This window comes from Limanda limanda, chromosome 14, assembly GCF_963576545.1.
Source record: "Limanda limanda chromosome 14, fLimLim1.1, whole genome shotgun sequence".
Lineage (NCBI taxonomy): Eukaryota > Metazoa > Chordata > Actinopteri > Pleuronectiformes > Pleuronectidae > Limanda > Limanda limanda.
This window is the reverse complement of record NC_083649.1, coordinates 8,103,128-8,122,663: the sequence shown is the minus strand read 5'-3', so window position 1 is coordinate 8,122,663 and position 19,536 is coordinate 8,103,128. Positions and strand designations below refer to the sequence as shown.

The window sequence follows — 19,536 nt, the reverse complement described above, 5'->3', positions numbered from 1 at the left end:
TGTTTATAGAAATGCTGCCATCTTTTCCGGCTAAGTCATTTGGATAGCGGCGATACACAAACAAAACCAATCCAAGATTCAAGATTCAAGATTAAAGATTTTTATTGTCAAATGAACAGAGATAACATGAAGTAGTCACTGTCAATGAAATGCTTGGGTCACACACTCTCTTTAAGCAATGCTCAAGTATAAAATAGAATAAAAAAAGAATAAAATAGAATAACAATGAAATAGAATATCAAAAATTTTAAATAGAAAAAAATATATATACATCTAAATATATATCCTTACAGGTGAATCCTGTTTATTGCATAAAATTGCTTAATTCTAGAAAGAGGTTACACCACCTATGGGGACTTTTAGTAGTCGGTTTCTGCTGTGTGCATCACAGATATCATGTAACAGGTTGAACTTGTGCTGCGTGGGCACGCCCTCTCCGGGACACATAAGGCAGGTGTTGACACAATCATCATGAGTTTAGAGGACAACAGCAAGACTTCAGGTACCGTACACTTTTTACTCAAGATAACTATTTGCACCCGATGAACAGAGGGAGGATCTGTTTTTTATATAAATGCAAATCTACATAGTACCTGTCCTCTACAAATATACAAATATTTCTGGTTTAAAAGGGTTATGCAGGTTGTTTGAAAGAAAAACTGTCATGCATAAGATATTAAGATGACCTTCAAATGTTGAGGCTTCACAAGGTTTTCATCGTTAATAAGAGATTTGATCGTGACAGGATTGTTTATTGTTTATACAGAGAAAAGTGTGTGTGGATGACTAAGAATTAGATTTGTAAGTGAGTAATGAGGTGTGAGCTTATTTTGACTATGATTGTGTCAACTCAAATATAAAATGACATTGTGTGATTGATATAGAGATTTTGTGATCACATGTACAGAGTCAAATGCGATCGCCATAATCAATCTGTTTGCTGTCAATAGTCTGTTTAATCCAAATTTGCTGGGCATGAAGAAGTATTCCCAGTGGAGGCATTTGAAACATGTAACACACCCTTTTGTTTTGTTGATGAAAGCAGGAAATGACTGATGCCTTTAATTGCCATTAAACAAACAAAAAAGACCTGAAATAAACCTGTTTCTCCTCAGGTGCGTTATGTCGTCGGAGCTGGCCGTGTTGTGCTTCCTGCTCCTGCACACTGGAGCTCATGGGTTCAAGATATTACCCGGGAAATCTCAGAGTCACATGGAAATCACTGAGGGTGCAATTTTAAATGTTGTTGTGCAAGTGTGCCATGATCTGGCTCAAGCTGAAGGGACAGACTTCACATTTCCTGTAAGAGTTCACTGCCCTGGAAGTTTGCACCAGAAATTACTACGTCTCTGTTAGTAATGTCGGTATGTGTTGACTCTGTGTGTGTGTGTCTTTGTGTGTGTGTTTGTTTAGTCAAAGCCTTACACCACAGAGGCTGTTGCTGTTGCATGCAACGCCAGAAAGTCCTCCAGGAGTTTTGAGCAAGCCGTCAAATCTGTCATAGTACACAACGTCCGGGTGGACCTCCGTCATGCACTCAACGGGAGCTTCCACTTTGATGCTGAAATGTTTGTGCGAGGAAGGAGAATCATCGCAGAGGGAGTCCAGGCCGTCAAAGCGAGCAACAAGCAAGAGAACTTTGAGGCAGCGAGGGACAAACTGGGGGAGATTTTACATCCATTACAGATTTGCATCATTAAAAGGTTTACTCACTTAGATTCAGATAGATTTGATGAGTTATTACCTCTTATCTTCTTTGGTTAAGGATTTCTACAGTCATAGTAACTGGGTGGAGCTGGGGAAAAAATTCCCAAACTCTAATCTGATCCGACCAGACACCAGCATTGGAAACCTAGCAGGTAATGAAACAGTCGAGGAATGCAGTCTGGGTGTGATTGAAATGATTTCAAAGAAGAAACCAAATGTCTTGTTGATGAACTTTCCCTCAGACATAAGCAGAGCAACATGTCGAAACTGTGATGGAGACGACTGCACCAACAACATTCTGGAGGACATCATAGCGCAGGGGATACTGACCTCCGGTTATTTTGGTATTGTGCCTCTGGTCTCAACCAAACCAGACGGTAATTCATTTGTTAACTTACCAATTCATGCCGCAGTCAATATAACCAAGAAATCTCTATTACAGGCCAGTCTCCCTAGTATACAACTCAATCAGAATCAGAATCAGAATGTGTTTATTGCCAAGTAGGTTTACACCTACCTGGAATTTGCTCTGGTTGTTTGTGCATACAATAAACATAAAAACATAAAAACACAATAAATACAACACACACAAGAAAAAAAAAAGAAAAAAGATATAAAATGTAATGCAAAATGCAAAACAGGAGAAAGCAATGTCAATTTGCAATATGCAATGTAATGCAATATAATATAATATGTATTAATGTAACACATCCTTGAGGCGTGGGGGCGGGATAAAAGTCCAAGTCAGGTGGGGGTCCCGGGCCTTGATGATAAGGCCAACTGCAGCTGGGAATGGTAATGCCCAAAGGAGCCCATGTGAGACAGCAGCAGGAGATCCTCCGGAGGTTCAGCGCGAGTGATTAGGCGCAAAGAAGACGTTTGAAAACACATGAAAGACACGATATTCAACATACAAACAAAGATAGAGATAACTGTGTTGAGCGTTGTTCATGTGTGAAAGACAAACCCCGGAGAAGGTCCGGCCCAAATTTGTTGGACATTCTGCAGAGTACATTTAAGATAAATATTAATACAATAACTTTCCTGATTACTTAAACATCCAAATACTCTAAATACTTAGAATTCTAGAGTTACTGCTCACTGATTTTAAAACTGGTCAAAAATGTTATCAGTCGAGGTTTTTATTTTCACAGTGTATTTGTTGTACAGGTAAACGCAGCCATGGAGGGGGGGTGGATCTAACAAGCAACATCAAGCCTAAAGGTGGAATCAACAAAGACGCGTTTGATTCCAGTCACGGACATCTCCACACTGAAGCAGCAAACCTGGCCGGAGCTGCAACCGCTCAGCTGCTAGACGACGTTCGAAGGGCAGCCGGCGACAGAGTCTTCCTCCAGTACGAAACCCTTTCTGCACGTTTCAATGTGCACAGTAGATCAAAGTTTTTTTTTCCAATCTCTTTTCCATCTGTCTACGTCCCCTCAGGATGTTGGGAATCTCCAAAGGATCCAGTAAAGCTCTTTGTTTTGTGATCGACACGACAAAGAGCAGGAGTGATGACATTGAGGCAGTGCAGAGTGTCACTTCCTCCATTATCAACAGCGAAGTGGGAACGGAGAACGAGCCCTCGACTTACATTCTTGTACCGTTCAATGACCCAGGTGGGATGATTTTGTTTTGAAAAGATGCACATTCTGTTTATTAAAAACTGTGGCATGGGTTAACCAGTAGAGTTCCATGTTTCATCGTAGAAACCAAAATTCTTTCTCCTGTTTCCAAATTTTGTACAGGATTCGGGCCGTTGACAAAGACGACAGACCCGCAGGTGTTCAAGAACGTTATCAACTCCCTGTCGGTAACTGGTGGAGGAGACGACGCAGAGATGAGTCTCTCTGGGCTCCAGGTTCGCTGACGCCTTTGAGTCGATTCAACTACTTTAAGAAAAACCTGAGTTTATTAACTATAAACCATCTTAACTGTTTGATTTGCTTTGACTCAGCTGGCTCTAACTGCTGCTCCTTTGAACTCTGAGATCTTCGTCTTCACTGATGCGCCTGCTAAAGACAAACAGCTGAAAAGTGCAGTGATCGCACTCATCGAGCGGACTCAAACAGTGGTGAGTAACGAATACACTTTTCTGTTCCTTTATGTGACTAAAAAACATCCATCCATTATCTTCCACTTATCCCGGGCTGGGGGGGTAGCGAGGGTTTTCCAGAAGTCCTTCTCCCTCGCCACGATTTCCGGCTCTTCCTGAGGGATCTCGACGGGTTCCAGGCCAGATAGGATATCAATGCGTGTTTAGTTTTTGCTTTGGTTGGCACGGTGGTAAAGCGGTTACCACTGTCTGTGGTTAAAACACTGGTTCAGGTCTTTCTGTATAGAGCTTATATGTCCTCTCCATGTCTGTGTAGGTTTTTTTCGGGTTATCCCGGCTTTTGTTAATTGCTTGGTTTTGTACGTCACTCATAACTTAAGTCCTTCATGACTCGATGATGTCATTCACATTTTTGTTCTCCAGGTGAACTTCATGATTACTGACTCAAATGTGACCAATCGTCGGATTCTGAGCGACAAAACGGGGAGACAGAGGGCGATCACCACATCAGACTCTCAGGTGTACAGAGACCTGGCTCAGGCTTCAGGAGGTCAGGCTATTGAAGTCACAAAAACTGAGCTCCCCGCGGCCACCAGCATCATAACAGAGTCCACCAGCTCCTCATTGGTAATGGCACAACCATCTCACTGCTGGTCAGCATTGTCACCTCAAAGATCTCAGCTGGGTCACTGGTGTCATGCGATTTCTCCAGGTGACCCTCCTGCAAGCAGCCAGGAACCCGGGCAAAACCGAGAATTTCTTCTTCAGGGTCGATCGGTCTGTAACAAACCCAAGAGTTTACATCACCGGGCGATCTGTCACTTTCACTCTCATCAGCCCCAGTGGTAATACTGCCTCTCTAAATACATACACTACTCCACTACTCCACAAATTATACCATATGAAGATTTGCTGTTTCATGAAGCAAAGCAGCAGCAACAATTCAAATCTATTTATTTCTGTGTAATCGCTGTTATCATCAGACAGCAAATGCATTTTCCTAATTTATTCAAAGTTCTTTCTCTCTTCCAAAACAGTAATTCTAAGACATTTAAGAGTTTAAGTTTTAAGTTTGCTACGGGAATCAAGAAGGTTTGTGAGGTGGTCTGGTGTGAATGTAACTGTAACCGTCACACTTTGCATTTCTGTTCTTTTACAAAAAGGAGATTGTGCACATATTATTGCTGCATTATTTCTTACCAACGAGCTGTTTTGGTTTTGTTTGTAGGTAAATCACAGCAAAGCACCGACGCAACAGGGTCACTGATCACCTCGTCGCAGTCAGTGGGAAACTACCTGAGTCTGCGTATAAAAACAGAAGTTGGACAATGGGAAATAAGAATGGTGTCGACTAATCCCTACACTCTGAAGGTCATAGGTGAGAAATCCATGGTTGATTAAGATATATCACACTTAAAGCTGAATCCTTGCTGTGGCTTGGAGCTCAGAAAGCGAGTTCTCCTCCTGTGTGCTTGATATGTGCAGGAAGATTTTGTGTTCTTGTCACATATCTGAGAAATGCAGCTGAAGTTATAAAGAGATTCCTTCTTGAGATACCACATCAGGTTCAGCTACTGTTCCCTTATAGCCTTAATCTTTCATTGTAATCTTGCATGGAACTCCGGCTTCCTCCCAGTCCAAAGACAAGCAGCTTCGGTTCATCAGGGACTCTAAATTGCCTGTAGGTGGTGGTTTACTTCACCTTTTTGTTTTATTCTTTCTCTTTTTCTTAGCTCAGAGTTCTGTTGACTTCCTGTTGGACTTCGTGGAGGCGTCGCAGGGCCCATTCGCTGGATACGATACACTTGACACACGCCCCAGAGCTGGTAAAGGAATGCTACAGTGTGAATTTGATGATGCGCCAACACCATCAAGTCAAACTAGATAAAAATGAATTTCTTTAAAAGGTGTGAACGGTATCTTGTTGGTGACTTTGACGGGGAGTGACTCTGGCAAGCTGACGAAAGTCACCCTGGTTGAATCGAGTGGGTCAAATGAGGTAAAATGAGTTGTGGAGTCACAGGGAAGCGGACATTTCTTGGTCCGGGTTGACCAGATGCCGTCGGAGGAGTGGTGAAGTGGTGAAAATGTATGTATTCTGGAGTTATTTTAAATGGGCGTGGCAAAATGGCTCAACGGTGCCCCGAGCTCCCCGGAACGCGGTCACATTGACCGATCTTCAGAAAAATCGATACACAGTTGTATCATAAACAGGCAAACAAAAAAATCTGTGGTTTAATTGGAAAAACGCAACAGGAAGCCCGCCATATTGCATTTAGTGGCCATATTCCAAATTTGTACTTATTTTATTTGATTGAGTCAAATGAGGGGGAAAGGCAGAAACACTAACCCCAACAAAGAGATATAGAGATAAACAGCCAAAGGTACTTATATGTCATATACAACCTACAAATCTGTGACCGTTTTTTCCCAACTTCACTGTAATAAATACTTTCTCTCTCTACACAATACAAATCCTCTTCATCAAAATCATAGGGGCTGCAGTGATAACTTGCATTGTATTACTAGTTCATAGTTCAACATGAATCCTTTGATGTTGGGCCGTCAACAAACAACTCCACTCCTGCAGTGACAGTGTCAGTGTTCATAGGTCAAAGGAATATTTATGTCTTGCAAAGGTGACGTTTGTCTCTTTTACTCTCAGAATTGGGACAATTCCTCAAACTGTGTAAACATTGAGGTACGGCGAAGGTTCATCCTTCAAAATACATGTGCTTGGGCCTGCTCAGTGCTGCTTCGCACTCTACTCAATAAAAATCCTCTTCATCAAAATCATAGGGGCTGCAGTGATAACTTGCATTGTATTACTAGTTCCATCTGCAGGAAATCCTCAGGATTTAGTCAGTAGGTTTGAGCCATGGCAAAGCTCTGCCTTCAGACTGATTTCAGACATGGAGACAGAACGATAAGCAGCCTTGTGACTGAGAGCTGTTGGTTATAAATCTTAGTCTCTAGTTGGGCTTTTATTGATAAGATAAAGAATATCTGATCCACCGTATCAAAGGTTAATCCATAACCTCACAGTATTGCATGGCTCATGTTCACACCACCTGTAAGGGTTGAATCAAGCTAAATTAAACAGATTTCGTACTAACAAATTATTATTATTAATTCACACTGCAATAAAACTCTATTTTTGTGTTTAGACACCCCCTTACACTGCTGAGTCTGTTGCTCAAGCCTGTAATGCGTCAAAATCCTCCAAGAGTTTCACCCAAACCATTGAGTTTATCCAAGACGAAAATGTGGGTATAGACCAGTACAATTTCTACAGCGCCCGTCATCACTTCAACAACGAGGAATTCACGGAGGGAAAGAAACTCATCACCAGCGGATTATCAGCTGTCAAGGCCAACAATAAACTCCGGAACTTTGAAGCGGCGAGGAAAACTCTTGGAAGACTGCTGCATACTTTACAGGTACTTTCTATTTATGGTTATCTCCATTGCAGGTAATTTATGGAGTAAAAGTGTGCTTTGAATGCATGAAATAATTTTTGGGAGGGATCTGGTTGAAAATAACTTCCGTGTCTTACCTGTTTAAATCTGAAGGATTTCTACAGTCACAGCAACTGGGTGGAAATGGGAGAAACAAATCCAAACTCTAAGCTGATCAAACCAGGAAGCCTCGGAAAAACAGCAGGTAAATACATCAAAGCTATAATGTCAGTGTGTGTGAAAATGTCACCGACTTGTTTTCTTTTACTTTATTTAACAAATTGTATCAAACATTTCAAAAGTGTATGCATATTATCCTTTACACTGATTTCTTGTGTGTCCACATGCACTTTTATTCCCCTTTGCTCAATGTGGTCTGATGCTCCACTGCATTTCAATGCTCTGTTGTTTATTGTGTTCAACAGCAACTAAACTGAATCTCATCCAATCTACAGCAAAAAGCAACGCAACCTGTCGCAGCTGCAACGGAGACGACTGCAAGGACAACATTCTGGAGGACATCCTGCAGGACAAGATACTCACCACAGGATATTTTGGATCCGAAGGATCCCCCAAACCTGATGGTAAATGTCTTCATGTACCTGACTGGGTCATCGACAGGATCCGAATCCAATAGTTTTATGATTGTGATTCCCAGATGGCAGAAGGATGTGGGCCACCTCAGGCAAAAATGCGGCACTACTGACTTTCTTGTGACCGAAACAAAATGAGACATGAGCCTAAAGTGGCCCACTTTACAGATATGGCCCGTATTAAACAATGTGTTTGCAAGCTACACATATAATTAGTTGATAATAAACCTGTCGCTGCTTCAGTTTTCATGCCTCCTCTCTGGTGACACCCAGTGGCCAGGGGCATTTTGTTTTCATCTCTGCTTTTGTAGACTTTCTTCAAATTTTGACCAGTTGTCACTTAAACTTAAAGATGAACAGATCGTTTTTCAGTGGTCGAAGGTTAATGGTCACTGGGACCTCATATGACCCTGGGAGAAAAATGTCTGTAGATTGATGGAGGCATATGATCGCATACAAGACAGCCGTAGTGTCAGGCTTTTAGCAATACACAGCATTTGACATTTTATGTCCCTAACATCCGCTGTTGGCCACTATCACCTGCTTACATCTACTCATAGTAGGCAACTTACCAATTTAGATTTTATGCAAAGCCCTCTTCATTTTCTGTTGCTTGAAACAACGCATGGTTAGATAGCAATGACACATAGAATAAGTAAATTAATAAACGTTTTAATAATTCAATACATAGAGAGATAGATAGATAGATAGATAGATAGATAGATAGATAGATAGATAGATAGATAGATAGATAGATAGATAGATAGATAGATAGATAGATAGATAGATAGATAGATAGATAGATAGATAGATAGATAGATAGATAGATAGATAGATAGATAGATAGATAGATAGATAGATAGATAGATAGATAGATAGATAGATAGATAGATAGATAGATAGATAGATAGATAGATAGATAGATAGATAGATAGATAGATAGATAGATAGATAGATAGATAGATAGATAGATAGATAGATAGATAGATAGATAGATAGATAGATAGATAGATAGATAGATAGATAGATAGATAGATAGATAGATAGATAGATAGATAGATAGATAGATAGATAGATAGATAGATAGATAGATAGATAGATAGATAGATAGATAGATAGATAGATAGATAGATAGATAGATAGATAGATAGATAGATAGATAGATAGATAGATAGATAGATAGATAGATAGATAGATAGATAGATAGATAGATAGATAGATAGATAGATAGATAGATAGATAGATAGATAGATAGATAGATAGATAGATAGATAGATAGATAGATAGATAGATAGATATATTACTTTATTCATCCCCGAAGGGAAATTAAGTCGTCATAGCAGCCGGTATATTTGAATACAATAAAATACAATACAATAGAATAAAATAAAAAATATTGAGGTAGAAAGAATAAAAACAGAAACACAAGATAAATAGGTAGATAAGGTGCAGTGGCAAGATGATGGTAATGTTATTGTTAGACAGTATTTCACAAATGCATCATAAATAAAAGGCTTATATGTTCTTTTCATTTAAGTTAGACATAAATATCTGACGCGGAACGCAATAGTAACCACCTTGATCGGCATCCGCATCAACATTCTTTGGGTTCTTATCGGGCCCCATCCCTCCAGCAGGTCTGTTAGAAATCAGTTCAGTAGTTTTTGTGTAATCCTGGAAAAAAATAAAACAATCAACAAGCACAGGGTCAACACGGGTCAAAACATAACCACCTTAGCCAGGGTAATTAAACTGAAATGCATTTACATATAAAAACGCTCATGCATACGGAGGAATGTTGTCACCAATAGAAGAGGCAAGTGTCAAGCTGAGCATGTCATTCTTATTCTGTTTCTAATGGTAAACAGTAAAATGCAGCCATGGAGGTGTATTTGACAGAACAAGCATCATTGATCCTATGGGTGGGATCAACAAAGACACAAAGGATTCTCAACACGGACATCTCCACGATAAAGCAGCAAACATGGCCATCGATGCGACAAAGCAGGTGCTGGAGGATATTCGTCTGGCTGCCGGTGACGCCACATTCCTACAGTAAGAAACCAATCTGACAAAGTTACTGTATGCACTATAAAAATCTGAATCACAAAGTTAATCTCAACTTTTTGAAAACTCGTTCCTCAGGCTGATAGGAATCAACAAAGGAAAACCTCTTTGTTTTGTCATCGACACCACAGGAAGCATGAGTGATGACATTGAGGCAGTGAGGAACGTCACAAGCTCTATAATCAACAGCAGAGTGGGGACAGACGACGAGCCCTCGGCTTACATTCTCGTACCGTTCAATGATCCAGGTGGGACCTTGAAGTCTTCATTATCCTGTACAGGGGTCATTCTTCCTACAGAGAGTTTACTCTTTTGTCTGTTAAACCATCACAATGGAAATGAGTTGACCTTCATCTGTCGCTTTCTTGTACGACATTTTCTGACGATAGATCATATTCATACAGCGGCCATTCTCCTCTGCCGTCACACTCAGGGTTGTATTGCCATGATCCGGGTTGTAGGTCATATTTACTATGGACAATATAAGAACATGGATAACATGACAGCTCCCCAAAATTAAATGTTATGATTGCCCCCTGGTGGTGAATGCTAACATTAGCTGACGTCCAATCAGATTTACCGTTTGGTCAAGTTCCATCAATGTTTATTTGACATTGAACATGAATCAAAGCAGCGCAACAGTTAATAGCAGCATTTGAGCTTCTTATACTGAGAGTTCATGATGTCCGTGGTATAAATATGGCTTTTAAGTGAGAATGGTAACAAAAATCGTAAACTACTCACCAAGATATATAATAATTTCTCCCCTCTCGTCTCTACCTGAAACCCAGACTTTGGGCCCCTGATGAGGACCACAGATCCAGAGGCCTTCAAGAGAGCTATCAATTCACTTACTGCAACTGGTGGAGGAGATCTTCCAGAATTGAGTCTTTCAGGACTTCGGGTACTGTTGAAATATTTGAGGCTACTTCAAGATCTGACACCGCAAATCCCACGATAATGGTTTAAAACAAATTACATTGGTGCTGCTTGTCTCCTCCGTACAGCTGGCTTTAACCGGTGCTCCTCCAGGCTCTGATATCTTCGTCTTCACTGATGCACCTGCTAAAGACGATCACCTGTTGGGGGCAGTGCGCACACTCGTAGAACGAACCAAATCAGTGGTGAGTATAGTCCTTTGTCGAGTAAAAGCACAGGCCGGGGAAATTAATATTGCAATAAATTTGTATCAGAGAATTTACTTAGAAATAAAAAATAATAACTGCCTATTATAAAATGAATGACATAATAACAGAGGTATGCTAAAAAGGCCGTAATGAGTGTTTGGATGCTAAAGAAAATTCTATGGTTCTCGTCCTTGAGTTTAATGTGGGAAAAAGTCAAACTGGATAGTTCCACTGTTTACTGCAAATTCAATAATGCACAGCACAGCAAAGCTTGACCGGAGAAACATGACCTGCTTTACTTGGTGGCAGTTTGGTGAAGATACACAACTTCTTGTTTTGTAGGTATATTCTTTGTCAGCAGGATTAAGGCACGGTCACAAGCATCGTGTATCTGTGGCAAACCTTCACTCCTTGTTTGCTTCAGAGGCAAAAGAAACAGGCAAATCACTGCTTGGCTTCTCATTGACTTCAACTTTGACTAGCAATATTGCTTTTGTGTTTGTGTGACCGGGCCCTTTTTGACTTCATCAATGATCCACTCTATGAGACCTACTTCATATATTTATGATAATAATGAAGCATATTGTTTCATCTGTACTGGCAACCATCGTGTGAGTGTGCCTCACTCTCTTTAAGCGTTAAAGGTGTGAACAATACTCAATAGTCCCTCAACAGTCCGTTTTTGCGTTATACCAACGCAAAAACACAAAACTCAATCTTACCAGCACTTAGTCATTTCCATGACGTTTAACACAGGAAAGCAGGTTTGAAATTAGCTTTGTAAAGGCCTCTATGCTGTGTTACTTGCCAGGTTATATAGTACTTTTGTTTAATTGGCCAAATATGAGCGTTTATCTTATTACAGCCTGATAATACATTCCATGTTTTCAATTGCAACTTAACATGATCTTGTCTCAGTTTCTCATTGACCTACTTTCTTTTTAGGTGAACTTCATGATAACTGGCAGTCTAGGGCTTCGTCGCCGAAGAGCGATCAATAATACCAACAATCAACAACAACAACGACAACCCAGAGCAATAACAAAAGCATCTTCCAAGGTGTACGCGGACCTGGCTCAGGCTTCTGGAGGTTTGGCTATTCAAACCACAAAAAGTCAGCTGCTCGCTGCCATCACCATCGTTACAGAGTCCTCCAGCTCCGCTCAGGTACAAACAAAACGCTCACACTGGCACGAGCCATTTTTAGTTGATTGATCAAGATTAAATTGTGCAAATCAGTTTTTTTTTTTTTTTATTAGTTTTTTTTTTTTTTAATCTTCCAGGTTCTCCTTCTGCAAGCGGCCAGGAGTCCTGGAAAACCCTACAATTTCACATTCACAGTGGACGAGTCGGTAAAAAACCTCACCATCTTCATCACTGGGCGCTCGGTCGCCTTTACTCTCATCAGTCCCTCAGGTGATCTGTCATTGCTACTGGTTAAAGCGATTAGTATGTGTTTGTTAACCATTTATTAACTAGTTCACCAGTGTGCTTCGTTTATTGTTTTCTCTAGGTGTGTCTCAGAGTAGCACTGACCTGACGGGACCTTTGATCAGTTCATCCCAGTCAGTGGGAAACTTCCAGACTGTGGAGCTGACAACACAAGTGGGACGGTGGGAATTAAGATTGGTGTCAACAAATCCCTACACGCTGAAGGTCAAAGGTGCGGCGTCCTGTATTAAGTTGCTTAATCACATAATGAGTACTTAACATTGCATTGTTCTTTATCTTTTATCTGGACTGGACCATTTTCTCAAAACATAACACTTGAATAACAAATAACACTTTTTCTGAACTTTTACATTTTGCAGGTGAGAGTTCCATCGACTTCCTCTCTGACTTTATGAAGGTGTCCGAGGGCCCATTGGGAGGTTTTGAAGTCCTGGAAAATCGCCCCAGAGCTGGTAAAGGACCCGGATATTTGTGATACCTAAAAGATTATTTTAATCAACCTCTTACATGCTTGAATGTTTTTTCTCCTGTTATTTTGTTTCCCCTGAAGGTGCCAACGCCAGCCTGAGGGTGACGGTAATCGGGGGGGGGTCTGCCATAGTGACAGAAGTGTTTCTGTTGGTATCGTTGTCGTCAGAGAGGGTTAAGGGCAGCCTGGAGGCTCTGGGGAAAGGAAAATTCTTAGCTCGGTTTGACAGTATTCCATCGGGTGAGTTCTGGTGCTTGTGAAGGGCCAGAGCAGCACCCGTTCCTCCAGAGCAGCTACATCATTCCAAAGGCAGTCATCCAACTCCATCCGGGCCTCTGCTGTGACTGTTTCAGCTGTACGTAAAATACATCGGGCTAGCAACTGAACTGCAGTTCTGATGTTTCACCTGTTACTGAATGTTTTTCCTTTCTTTTGTTTTTTAAGGATGATTTAGAAGGTGTCTTGGAACCAGGAGTACCTCTTTCTGTTCCTTTCTCTGTATTTAATAATGGCTCAGGAGGAAGCTTCACCATCCAAGCTACCAATGACCAAGGTTTTGCGCTATCGTTCCCATCCACTTTACCCCTGACCAATGGAAGCAAGGCTAATGGCATGGTGAACATCACGGCACCTGCTGGCACTGCATCTGGCACCGACGTCACCCTGACCATCGAGGCCAATGCTCCAGGAGGCACGGACGCCAACTATGTCGTTCTGCGTTTGACTGTCCTCGTCCCGGTAACTCTCAAAACCTCCTCATCCTTGTTCTTACTGTTTGAATTGCTGATGTGAAACCACCTGACTTCATCTTCTTTTCTCTTCTCTCTCCGCAGGTGACTGATTTCACGGAGCCAGGCTGTCAGCTGCTCAGCCTGCAGTCCAACTGCTCCGCAGACTGCAGCGCGTCGATGTGGGAGCTGTCAGTGGAGGTGACCGATGGGGTGAACGGGACAGGCATCGACACCATCAGCTTCAGAGGAGGCAACGGGACCAGTAACACCAGCCTGCTCGCTGGTAATGCAACGCTGGTGTCCTATAATGCGTCTTGCTGTTCACCTGATGTGGAGATAGTAGTTGTGGATCAGGTGGGTAATGTAGGCTCCTGCTCCTACACGGTCCGGACAACGACACCAACCGTGAACCCCACTACAACCATCGCACAGCCGGCAACAACAACCACAACAACAGCAGCTTCTCCACAAGTGTTTCAGTCTCTTCTTCTTTGCCTCAGCATCACAATTCTAGGGCTCAGCTTAACCATCTGAAACGGGATCAGTTAAATCTGTACATCCAGGATCAAGAATCAAATATTAAAAAGTGCTTTTGGGGGTTTGAAAATCACTTGCCAGTTTATTCTCAGTATATAATCAGGATCTCGGTTTTCTACTGAGAGGTGTTTCTAATAGCTGGTCTACCTGTGTTGATTTAAACGGGTTTGCTTAATAACCTGGGAGCTTTGAGTTTGAAGCTTTGTTTGCTACAAGTAGGCGACTACAGGCTGCTGATGTCATTATGAAATTAATTTAAAAAACCTTAATGGGTTTGCACTATGTGGTATGATGAAGACATATATATATATATATATATACATCATTCATGATGTGGGCATTACTGATATTAAAGCTGTGATTGTTACCGTTGATTAAATGAAAATGTTATCTACGTCTGAGACTTGTTTATTTCACAAATAAAAAAAAATATCATGATAAATTGAATATAAAACCACAACATGGATCACAAAATTAATTGAAAATATTCATTGCCCATACTTTCAAGCTTTCAGTGGCATGATACGCTGGTTAAAAAATTAAGGGGGGGTGGGGGACTTGTCTACAGCTTTAATCTTAGTGATGAAGCAAGGTGGTAAATTAAACATCCTATTTGGTGGCTTTCACCAAAATGTGAGATAAGAATTAAAGAAAGGGGAAATAAAAACGTGAAATTTTGTGTTGTTTCACATGGGGGCAGCAGAGAACCAAATTGATTCCTTCCTGAGTTGTACAAAACCATAAGAGCGCCATCTAGTGGAGGAAGTATGAGCATCACTGACTCATACAGAAGAAAGAAGAATCAGAATGTATTTATTGCCAAGTAGGTTTACACCTACCTGGAATTTTCTTTTGTATATAGGTGCATACAATGAACATAAAACATAAAAACACAATAAGTACTTCTCTATCCAGACACTTTAAACATACGCACAACCCTGCAGGTTTCGTATGGTGTTCATGGGAGAGTCCACAGTCCAGTGGCTTGCTGATGAGTATGGTCACTGCAACAAGGCTTAGAAGAACCCCTGTGGAGACATGACAAGACACAGCATTGGGCCCACCCTCCATTCCTGTGATGGTTCAATTAGCTTCTTCACTTCTCTGTTGATGTGGGGACCTCAACATGTCTCCAATGCATCACTGCTGATCGGAGCTAGTGTTGATCAAGACCCGTGTCCTCAGTCCAGAGTTGTTAAAAGAGTTTACCGGAGGATTCTCTGGACGTTGGGCCATAGAGCAGAAAAGAGCTTCTTCAAAGTTTCTCAGGGAAGAAGGGCTGAGGGCCCGGTCCACATCCACGACTCCTCTGAAGGAGTTTGCGTATCTTCCACCGGAGCCATGTGAGAAGTAAAAGTTATGATCATGATTATATTCATATCAGTGTTATGCACTTCACACTTTTCAGGTGAACTTCTCTCAACTCCTCAGCTGCAGTTTCCGGTGGAACAGCGCACCCCAGCGATAAATGGCAGGCATGGACGTTTGGAACCACAGCTGGCCCAGGAGCACGGGTGAGAGGGCAGCAGCTGCAGTCAGGTTTGTGCTGGATCCACATTCCCCCAGGTAGGAGAGAAGGATCCCTGAACCTGAACCCTCACTCACCGCCACCAGATCGGAGGACGGGTGGCGGCTGTGAATGTAGGTCACTGCCTGCAAAAGAGAAGGAATTCACTCTCTTTCTGTAGAGCCTCACAGAATAAAATAGAAGTGCTAAAAAAACAGATCCTACTGAGAGGTGCAATAACACAAAACATAAAAAAATAACAATATTTAAAAAATATATAACCACAAGAATATTGTTGGAGCTGAAACCATAAAAATGAAATCATGATCCATCTTTGCTTTAACCTGAATTGACTTTTAACACTGAATTCTAGCAGATTGTGGAGATGTAAAACTCCCTCTGACCTCACAAGAGTCCTCACTAACATGAGTCTGCACAAACATCGTATAAATTGTAACTTGACGATTTGGTGAATGAACCTAGTTGAGAAATCAAATTACTAAAAATGATTAAACTGAAAGTGTTGGATATTTTTTTTCTGTCTATCAATGCATTTACTAATAATTTCAGCACAGAGCCACACTACGGAAGTGTATTGCATTCACTTGAAAAAAATTGTTTCTGTTTTTCTGAGATAAGTATCTCGGAAATTCTGAGATAAGTTCTCATAAAAAAATCAAAAACATTCTGTTTTGTCTGAGATAACTGTCTCGGAATTTCTGAGATAATTATCTCATAAAAAACAGAACTTTTTTTTTATTATTCAGAAAAACAGAGCTTTTTTTACATGCTTTTATTTTGAAAGTGACGTATATCTTCGCTTAAAACGGTTAGATCAGGGGTGTCAAACATACGGCCCGCGGGCCGGATACGGCCCGCCAGGGGGTCCAGCTCGGCCCGCTGGATGCAAGGCTTGCTCGAAATTAAAAAAATTTTTTTTTTTTTTTTTAAATTTTAAATAATAAAAAAAGTCAAAATCGCCAACCAAGTTGTAAATAACGTATGATGAAGCCTGTCTTGCTCTTGGGTTCACAGTGGATGAAGGGGGGGATGAGGAGAGACTAGTGTATATTTTAGGTCTGAAAACTCTGGCAGCTGACAGTATGAGACCCAACAAATTAAGAAGACACTTAGAAACATTACACCCCAGTCACATGCATGTGTTATTTTTGGTTGAACTTCATCATCTTTGTAACAAAGTGATTCTAATTTAATTTATTGTTTCTCTATTTTTGAAAAAGTACAGATTGATGGAGGAATGTAGTGATAAATAGCACCAAAAGTACTTCAATAAGGTTGAATTTAAGCAAAGTTGAAACAGCTTAACAAAAAAATAAGGCCTGTTTTAATATATCTGTTTCCTACCATTATTGTTGTGGAAATCGTTGTTAATGATTATTGCGAGAAATAACTTAAATTGATGTTATCAGACATTCTCTTTACATATATTATTATTATTATTAAAATGTGATCTTTGCAACTTTGTTATTCAGGAAGTTTGTATCAAACAAGTAGCCCTTAGTACTACTCAGTACCTTCAAAGTAGTTCTCAGTTTCAAAAAGGTTGGTGACCCCTGCCATAGACCATCGGTTCCCAAACTGGAGTACGGGGTACGCAAAGTGGTTCAGGGGGTACGCAGTGGTGTGCACGGAGCCCCAGCGGGCTGGAATCCCACCTCAGCCGGCGGGCGCCGGCCCTCACCTTTCACTTTCAATGCGTGTGATAGACTCCTAGGTCCGTGTTCCAAGAATGGTCCGACGCGAAGTAATCCAGGGCAGAGGGGAGGGGTGGCGGCGGTGAAAAAAACGGGGGGGGGGTCTGAGGCTATTATGCTATGATTTTACTGGTCTGGCCCACTTGAGATAAAAGTGGGCAGTATGTGGCCCCATAACAAAAATGAGTTTGACACCCCTGGGTTAGATTCTAGCGGTTTGTTCTCTTACTCTCAGGAGGCCTCAGCCGGAAGAGGACACAAAAGATGGTTATTGAATCGGGATACTAACCCTAGCCCTAATAACTCTCACACCCGTTTACTTTCCCTCACACTTAAACACTTCTCTATTGACAGAACCCCTTTCAAAACAAAGTCCCAACCAACACCTTGCTTATAAGGAACAACACATCAACCTTCCATAATAAAGCCACAAGATAAAATAGCTTACAATAACAATCGAAATATTTGAATTATGGACAAATTTTAACTATCCTTTATCTAACTGAAGCAAATCCCCCGAAAGATGGTCGAGACTTTCAACTGATGTTTTCAGGTTTATTCGAAACAACACAGTAAGAGCTTGTGCCTCTTCGGAGGGTCGCTAAAACGTACAACTTTTCCTTTGTGAAGTTACAGATTCATAACAGTAAGTCCGCGTCTATACAGGAACTTCACTTTCAAAATAACAGCATGTGAAAAAAGCTCTGTTTTTCTGATTATTTTTTTAACTAAAAATTGTTTTTTTTCAAGTGAATGCAATACGCTTCCTTCAGTTTGCACCTGCTGTGAATCAACGGTTTTCTCTCTCTTTACCTGCTCGAGTGGAGGACGAGACTCAGCAGGAAGAGGGAAGGAAGCAAACAGGAAAGACAGTCCCATACAAACGGTTCCATCTTTATAGAAAGTAATCCAGTGTTTTTCTCTGGGACGTACGGCTGTGATTTCCTCACTGACCTTTGACCCCGATCGTTTATAAACTGTTGCTTCACGCACCAGAGTGAAGGTCTGACCTGATAGGTTCACTGAAGTCTCGTTTCCCATTAACTTTAGTATGATTCTCTTGAACCTTGTCTGTTGTCATTTCTTTTGTATTCTTTCCCCCGCTTGTTACCTGGAAATCAATTTTTGGGATTATTGATACAGCAGGAAACTGCCTGAGTTCTACTCTAACTCTATTAAAATGTATAAAGGGGATAAACTCAGAGAGGATTTTTAAATTAGATTGAATAAATGAGACTTTTACTTGAACGTTGTTTTCCTTTGCGACACTTGAAGGAACAAAAGTCAACGTCAGGCGATCCTTGTACATTCTATTGTTCTGAGTTCATTCTTGAAGGGAGGGGAACTTAATTAGTTGACCTCTTTGCATGAGCATGTTTGACCACGTTCCTGCACTAACTTCTTAATAGGGCCTGAATGGTTAAACTTGAAAAGCAACTGCAAACAATGCAACAGCCACTATTTACAAAGCACATACCATCACCAGCCATGTTCCACACGTAGCCTGTAGTCAAAATATCTGTTGTCTCTGAACACAGAGACAAAAATATTTTTCTTCTTTTGTGAAAACAGTTCTCCCTGCCAAAGACTGAATGCCAAACACACTCACGCACTCACTTCTATACTGAATGTTTTAGTTGCAGAGTTCAGTCACTCATGAGGCTGAGTGAGGTCACACACTTTTCCATGGAAAACAGCTTCGGTTCTGATCACTTTAACGATGTTGTAAGATAACTTAACTTTTATCCAACAATGATGTTCTCATGGCAGTTTTATTTATAAAGCACATTTCACACAGAGGTATATTCAAGGACGGTAGAAACAACACTAGACATAAACAGAATAAATCAATTTAAAATCAGGAAGCACTGCTAAAAATCCTGATGATGTTTTCTTACACTTGACATCTATTGCATTTCTGTCCGTCCTGGGAGAGGGATCCCTCACATGTGGCTCTCTGAGGTTTCTACATATTTTTTCCTGTTAAAAGGGTTTTTAGTAGTTTTTCCTTACTCTTGTTGAGGGTTAAGGACAGAGGATGTCACACAATGTTAAAGCCCTATGAGACGAATTGTGATTTGTGAATGTGGGCTATACAAATAAAACTTGATTGA

At 41.0% G+C, this 19,536-nt stretch overlaps 2 pseudogenes; both read left to right on the top strand.

Annotated features, from left to right (window-relative positions):
- The first annotated feature begins 1,122 nt into the window (after positions 1-1,122).
- LOC133019714 (von Willebrand factor A domain-containing protein 7-like) lies at positions 1,123-5,843 on the top strand (annotated as a pseudogene).
- Positions 5,844-6,824: 981 nt separating this feature from the next.
- LOC133019805 (von Willebrand factor A domain-containing protein 7-like) lies at positions 6,825-14,197 on the top strand (annotated as a pseudogene).
- Positions 14,198-19,536: the final 5,339 nt, after the last annotated feature.